Raw genomic sequence first — 7,515 nt, forward strand, 5'->3', positions numbered from 1 at the left:
GATCACATCCTTTTTTGCTTTAGAACATTTCTCTCAACACCTGAGAACTAGGATTCTTGCTGAGTTGTAGCAGACCCCAGGACATGGCAATAATAAATGTTTATATATGTGATTGTGGCATTGGTTAAATTCACTATTGCCTAGTATGGGAAGAGGGAGGGGAAAGCCAGGCATTAGTGGTGTTCTATAGAAAATGTCACTGTACCGCTCAAATGGAATATTGAGTTTCAGCTCAGACTCCAAGAAGAAAATTTTATTTCCTGGAAAGGGGATTTAATTTATTGGCACCCTGCTTCACACGGTGAAACCCAGCAAGCTTGGGAGGAGGAATCCAAGGGACAGAGAAGACTGGTATCCAAGAGCAGGGACGACCGAGGTGCTGCATAGTCCAAATAGGAATGGAGCGCCACATCCCACAGGTGTCTCTCCCACACCTTCCTCAGAAGGGCCTTAGAAAGCAAGAGATGCACACAGGAGACTTCAGATTCAGAAGTTCAGAGCCATATTCCCTCTTTCTCCTTCCAGAATTTCTTACTGGTTTTAATACTGACCTGGATGTATTCATGTTAAAATTAAAATTCAGGAAGAGTTTGGAGATAGAATTCACAGGATGAAAGTAAAGAGGAGATACTGCTAGAATTAGAAGCAACTGACCAAGATTGTGACTTCTACTAATACGGCAGATATCACTAATATCATCCAGGCAAAACGTCAATACATTCTGGATACTATATAACAAACATCTTTTTAAATGTATAGCTTAGCTTTTGAGAAATCAAGCTAAATCCTCCAGGGGCCAAAAATAAAAAGGAAGCTGAAAGCCAGAGAATTATTTGCTGCCTTGGAGGCACCTGGTTTTAAAGGTCTTCCTTGACTTTAAGCATGTTAATTCAATTATGCATGTAAAAGTTTTTGAGGATGAAATAACCACCCCAAAGTAGAACATCTCAACCAAGAGTGGAGAAATTATGCACACGGAGAAAAAACGAAAAGCAGAGACTACTTGAGAGAGACAGTAGAAATCCTTTTCATCTTGGACTTAAAAAATCTTTCTGAGCAGTTGACAAAAAACATCGTGCAAAACGTAATTTTGAGGTGGGATGAAAACAAATTTTCTTTTTGTCTTTTACACGTGGAGGGACACTTTTATTTTTGTTATTTGAAAAAAAATTAACCTAGTTGACACACAATGTTACATTTGTTTCAGGTGTATAGCATCGTGATTCCACATCTCTGATGTTACACTGTGTAACTAGCTACCATTGGTCACCATGCAATGCTGTTATAATACACTGACTACATTCCCTGCAGTGTACCTTTCATCCCTGTAACGGACTCATTTCATAACTGATAGCCTGTATCTCTCACTCCTATCCACTAATTTTGCGCACTCTCCTCCGGTTTGGTAACCCTCAGTTTATTCTCTATATTGATGGGGCTGTCTCTGCTGTTTTGTTTTGTTTTTAGATTTCACATATAAATGAAGTCATTGGTTATTTGTCTTCCTCTATCTGACTTATTTCACTTAGCGCAATGCCCTCTAGGCCCATCCATATTGTTGCAAATGGCAAGACCTCATCCTTTTTTATTGCTGAGTAGTATTGCATTGAATGAATACCACACTTTCTTTATCCATTCATTTATCAATGGACACTTGAGTTGCTCCCACATCTTGGCTACTGTAAATAATGCAGCAATAAACATAGGGGTGCATATATCTTTTCAAATTAGTGCTTTCACTTTCATTAGGTAAATACCCAGTAGTGGAATTACTGGATCACATGGTAATTATATTTTTATATCAGATATAAACATCACCTTTTACCTAATTGCCCACGTTAGGGATCTAGCTGTCATTCTCTACTCTTCCTTCTCTCCCACACACTCAGCCATGGAAAGCCACTGGACCATGTGCAAGTCATTGATTATGGTACTGACTTTGAAATATTTCAAATATTCTTTATCATCCTAGTCTCATTAGAGTCTTGCTGAAGAGGTGTTGTATGATTATTAGCTACCAGGTATTATAGATTACACATCCAGAATTGTCTCTATCTAATAATTGGGAGGTAAATTAGAAGTATGAGAGTACATTCTAGAATAAAAATTTATCATTTTTGAAAATTTGAGGTGTATGTTTATTAAACTTTGGTGTATGGATTTTTAAAAATTTGATTCTTGAGAAAGTCCATGTTGTATTCAATGGTGGCACTTTATGCGTATAATTTTTTAAGTGTGAGTTGACAAATTGTAACATGAATTAACTGAAATAACGTCCTCAATGGTATTTAAATCCAAAACATATAATTAGAACAATGTAAAAATTAATGAAATGATTCAAAAAGAGAAAATGGAAAGAACAATAATCAATCATTTAAATTTAAATTTCACCATCTTGTATTCACAGTGTTTCTGTTCCTACTTAGGGAAAGAAAAGAATATAAGAAGAAGCAGAATAAATTTTTCAATGTGTTTTTCTTCACTATTTTATTTTTTTCTTTGGTTTTTAAAATATAGATATGAATTATTTTATTTGAGAGAGGTCCTTTGTATTTGATAATAAAAACTAATAATAACATCTAGATGATTCTACTTTTTGATAGAAATTCTAATTTTGTATACTTATCTTTTTTCTTTGGAATTTAATTAAAAAATCAAGAAGAGGTATAGAAAGGGGCAAACATGGCAAAGAAAACTTTCTCAATTTCATCATTATATTTGTATAAGATAGCTCATTTATAATATAAAAAATTATTTAAAATCACCATTTTTATTTTTGATAGGCTTATTTTAAAATTTTTGGAATATATTGTTCAATTTGGTAAGATATAACCTCAAAGCTGAGTAAAAATGTGTCTGCAGAATGAGACTTTTTTTTACATTTCTTTGAAGTTCCTTTAATAATAGAATAGGTAGTAGGAATAAACAAGAAAATTAGCATTATAAAAAATTATCATTGAAAATATCACCAAAGTATAGAAAACAATAGATGTTTATAAACATTGTTTAGGGAAAACATGTTTAAAAAATATTCACTTGTGCTAAATAACAAAAGAAAGTTGAAGTAAAAATCTATCAATACCAGTAAGGAAAAAAAAATTGGTAATGCCCCATCCTCACATCATTTAAAGCACTAAAGAAAGGAATTCCTCTCCCAATCAGAAAATTTTAAAAGCCTATTGGGGAATTCTATGACCTTCACAAAACTGTGGCAAGTAAACATTTATTAGTAGACTTGATTTTGAAATCATGCATGGCTAAAATACTCATGTTTTCTGCTTTTCATGCTTTTATTATTTTTATTGCCCTAATGGTCTTTTTGATCATTCATTTACTTGAGAATGTCTTCATCCTTTGTTCCTAGTAGAGAGCTCCTAAAACCTTTGTGATTTCTTGAGTGATAGGAGTCAGAGGAGCATCTTTTATTTTGCATGACAAGCCCTTTTCAACCATACCTGAGTTTGTACTACTAATTGACTCTCAGAAGATGGGGGCTGGTTACTAGAGGAACTAACCAAGTGATTACAAGGTTGAACCTTTCAACCCCCACCCCCCCAACTTCCAGGGAGGGGAGAGGGGTGAGGAGTGATTTAATCACAATGGCCAATGATATAATCAATCATATTCACATAATGGAATCTCCATAAAAACCTAAAGAAAGGGTTTGAAGAGCTTCCAAATTAGTGGACACGTGTATGTGCTGAGAGGGTGGCATACCCTAATTCCAAAGGGAAAGAAGTTCCTGTTCTCAGGACCCTTGCAGACTTTACTTTATGTACCTCTTCATCTGGCCATTCATCTTTATCCTTTACAATATCCTTCGTAATAGACTTGTCAACATTAAGTAAAATATTTGCCTGAGTTTCATGGGCCATTATAACAAATTATTGAATGGATGAGGAGGGGAGCCCTGACTTTGTAGCCAAGCTGAATACAAGTGGGTACTTTGGGGATATGTTACTTGTTGCTGGTCTCTGAAGGGAAGGCAGTCTTGTAGGACTGAGTCCTTAAATCTGTGGAGTCTGACACTAATTCTGAGTAAATAAGATATTTCAAATTAGGAACAATTATTTAATACAGTACATTTGAAATTATAATGTATGGGCCATAAATGTATACGGTAACCTATCATTCTGCTAGTACAGAGATAACTATGATGTTCACACAGATCTTCAGAGTTTCTTAAATTTTATTTTAATTCAGCAAAGGGTCCTCAATCAGATTTTGTTAGAAAACAATCAGTATTGGGTCCATGAATTTTGATGCTCCAACATAAAAAGACCATGTTGATGTAAAGGTTACTGAATCCCTCAGTTCATCCATGGAGCTGTCTTCTACTAACACAATAACTTCAAGTGTTATTGAACCACAAAGAGATGGAATGCAGAGTTCTTAATGATTCAGCTAAGGCATAGGAAGAAAGCTGTGCATTCACCGATACTCTATAAAACTGACAGAATTACCCCCAATGAGCACAGCAAATGCCTAGACCCTCTGCCTCTTAGAGAAACTCATTAAAACTTGAAGAATCCTATTGTTCTTAGAAATAGTCTTTGATGGCCCTAAAGTATCACAGTATTGCATATAAAGTCTCCCAAGAACAAAGTTTAAAACTTCTGGCAAGCTGACTCTCCTCCAATTGTCAGCTAGAGAAGCTAAAATGCCAACTAAACATTACCAAATTGTATTTCTAAAAAAAAAAAAAAAAAAAAAAAAAGGTGGGGCGGGGGGCGCCTGGGTGGCTCAGTTGGTTGGGCGACTGACGACTGACTTCAGCTCAGGTCATGATCTCAGAGTTCGTGAGTTCGAGCCCCATGTCGGGCTCTGTGCTGACAGCTCAGAGCCTGGAGCCTGCTTTGTATTCTGTGTCTCCCCCTCTCTCTAGCCCTCCCCTGCTCACACTATGTGTCTCTCTGTCTCTCAATAATAAAACATGTTTTTTAAAGTCATTGGTGAGAAACAAGAGAATGAGCTAGTTAGTTGACACATGCATCAGTTACAAACAGCACCTATCGCTGTCTTCTTTCTATATGAGTACAAAGCTGTATTCAGTATCAGAACCCAAATTGGAAAATAGGACCCTGTATTAAATTATAAAGAACAAATTATTTAGTGTAAATTCATTGCATGCTTGCTGCACTGTAATGCTGGATGGAATATCGATAGGGGTGTAGAGAAATAGTTTACACAGCAACTGACCTCAAGAGGCTTACAATTTAGTACAGGCAAAGTAATACACATGCATGCATGACTAAAACACAAATATGAATCAAGTTTTATAATAGAAAGGCAAGCAAAGTGCTTTGGCAACAAAGAGGAAGGAAACTTTTTGGACAAAGTAACTTTTTAGTGAAGCATAGAAAATTTACTGGGATTTCACAGGAATATGGGAATTCTAAGATGAAGGACTCTCATTAGCAAAAACAGAAAAATTCATGAAAGTGCATCTGGCAATACAGGAGTCAGTATATTATGTGTTTGGACTTGAACAATACAAATGTGTAAAATTGTGAAGGGAAATGTCACAGTTAAGGTGATGCACACCAAAGTAGGACTATTTTCCATTGAAAATTGACAGTCATTGAAGATTAAATTTTAAATTTTTGAGGTTAAATATATTATGAACTGAACAAACTTCGCATTTTAGGAAAAAGTAACTAATGGTTATATTAAAAAAAAAAAGGACACAGTGTGCACTCAATAGCATTTAATAAGCAGATGCATTGCTGCATAGTGGTTATGCATACAAACACAAGGTAAAAGGCTAAACGGTTACATTTTTGAAAATCCTGCTTTTAAGTATTTGTAGTCCAGTTAAGGAGATAAATAGAGAGCTACATATGCCCAATGAGTGACATGGGAAGTGTGAGAATTAAGTGACATGATTCATTTTCAGAACTACCAAATAAAAACTGTGCTGTCTAGTTAACAATAGGTTCACACCCCATTGGAAATATGTATGAATCCCTGCCCCCCACTTCCACAGTAGAGTCCCAAACACTTAGCCACTTTACTTCCTGGTTCTTCTTCCCCTCTCCATTTTGTGAGCTTATTTTTCACGGGCTTTGCAAATGAGCATGCACCAAAGAACTGAAGTCTCTGCGTCACCTCAAGGAATGTACATTTGTTCCAATCAGACTACTTTTTGGCTTTACATGACCATAGGCGACTTCTGGGTAAGGTTGTAACTTCTGTAGTACTCAGCCAATGAGGAACCAGGGAAGGGACTCGTGCTAGAAGATAAATTGTCTGCTGTAACTGCCCTGAGTGATCCTGCCTATCAGACACCTGTTTTTGCTAGAACGTTGGTTAAAGCCTCGCTTCACTGTGCTCCAAGCCCCTGTGTCCCTCCTTTGATTGGGTCAGTGAGCTTATTTCTCACAGAAAGTAAGTGCAAAAGAGAAGAGATATGATAGGATGGTTGTGAGAGCATTATGGAGGTGGTGGGGCTCGAGTTAAGCCCTGAGGATAAAATGACGCCCGTGGTATGGCAAGAAAAAGGAGAGGAGGTCTGACACTTTAGACAACAAAACTAAGGGGGAATAAAATGAACAGCTGGAAATGTGATTAAGATGAACAAAAGAATAATTGTTGGGAGAGTATAGATGAGGATATGTTTAGAGAGATAAGAAATGGAGAAAGAGCTAATAGCCAAATATGCTAAACAGCAAACAAAAAAATGGAATGTCATTTAATTGGCTACATACCATTTAAATGTTTAGGAAAGATGTGTCAAAGCAGTTTTCAGGAACGTCAATGTGCATTTCCGGTGATAGTCTCTGCTGCTGTAGTAGGATCTGGATCAAGGTAGGTCAAGTGGGAAAGAAAAGGAAAATACAGAAGTCAATAGAGAAAGGGCATGGTGATTTAATGTCTGTAGAGAGAGTGATTGAGAATGAAGTCAGGCATAACTCCAAGGTTTCAAGCTAGGACCTTGGGAGAATTATTATGTCAATGATAGGAAGAAAGCCATCTGAGGTGTGAACTATATTGGGAAAAAGATAATGAATGTGTTTTTGGATAACTAAAAAATAGGTAATGGTTGAATATCTCTGGAGAGATCCAGCTGGCAATTGAAGACTTAGGGTGAAAGCCCAGGGACAAAGTCAGGGCTGCAAATGTATGTAGTAAATATATTGCAATATGTAACAAAGTTCAAAATAATAGAACTACTGGCATGTATAAAATTTGAAATAGTTAACTTCCAAGAGGTACAAAAGGATAATAAATTATGCACTGGTTATTAAAAAAGTCTCAATATGATATGAGGTGTAGCTAAAAACATTATTTTAATATTAATATTAGCTAAAATTTAATTAATCATTTTTTTCTTGCTTTCTTAAAATATAGAAGACTTTTTTTTTAAAGGATTGTGGTGAAGAAGCATAGATTCACATATGAAAGTCCGGTTAAAATGAGAAGAGTGATTATTTTCCCCCTGTTTCAAATACTAATCATTCTATTGACTTTAAAGTTGAACTCAGAAATAAGATCAGTTATTGCAAAAATAGCTAA

The 7,515-nt window shown here is 35.8% G+C and overlaps 1 long non-coding RNA gene across 2 annotated transcripts in view; it reads right to left on the bottom strand.

Annotated features, from left to right (window-relative positions):
• LOC128315580 (uncharacterized) overlaps window positions 1-6,800 on the bottom strand; it is a 48,389-nt gene extending 41,589 nt beyond the window's left edge. For both annotated transcript variants that reach the window (XR_008298469.1, XR_008298468.1), the window contains exon 1: window positions 6,708-6,800. This is a non-coding gene — a long non-coding RNA (uncharacterized LOC128315580). The remainder of the gene's footprint in view (window positions 1-6,707) is intronic.
• Between the last annotated feature and the right edge of the window lie 715 nt (window positions 6,801-7,515).

This window comes from Acinonyx jubatus, chromosome B2 (assembly GCF_027475565.1).
Source record: "Acinonyx jubatus isolate Ajub_Pintada_27869175 chromosome B2, VMU_Ajub_asm_v1.0, whole genome shotgun sequence".
NCBI classification, from domain to species: Eukaryota; Metazoa; Chordata; class Mammalia; order Carnivora; family Felidae; genus Acinonyx; species Acinonyx jubatus.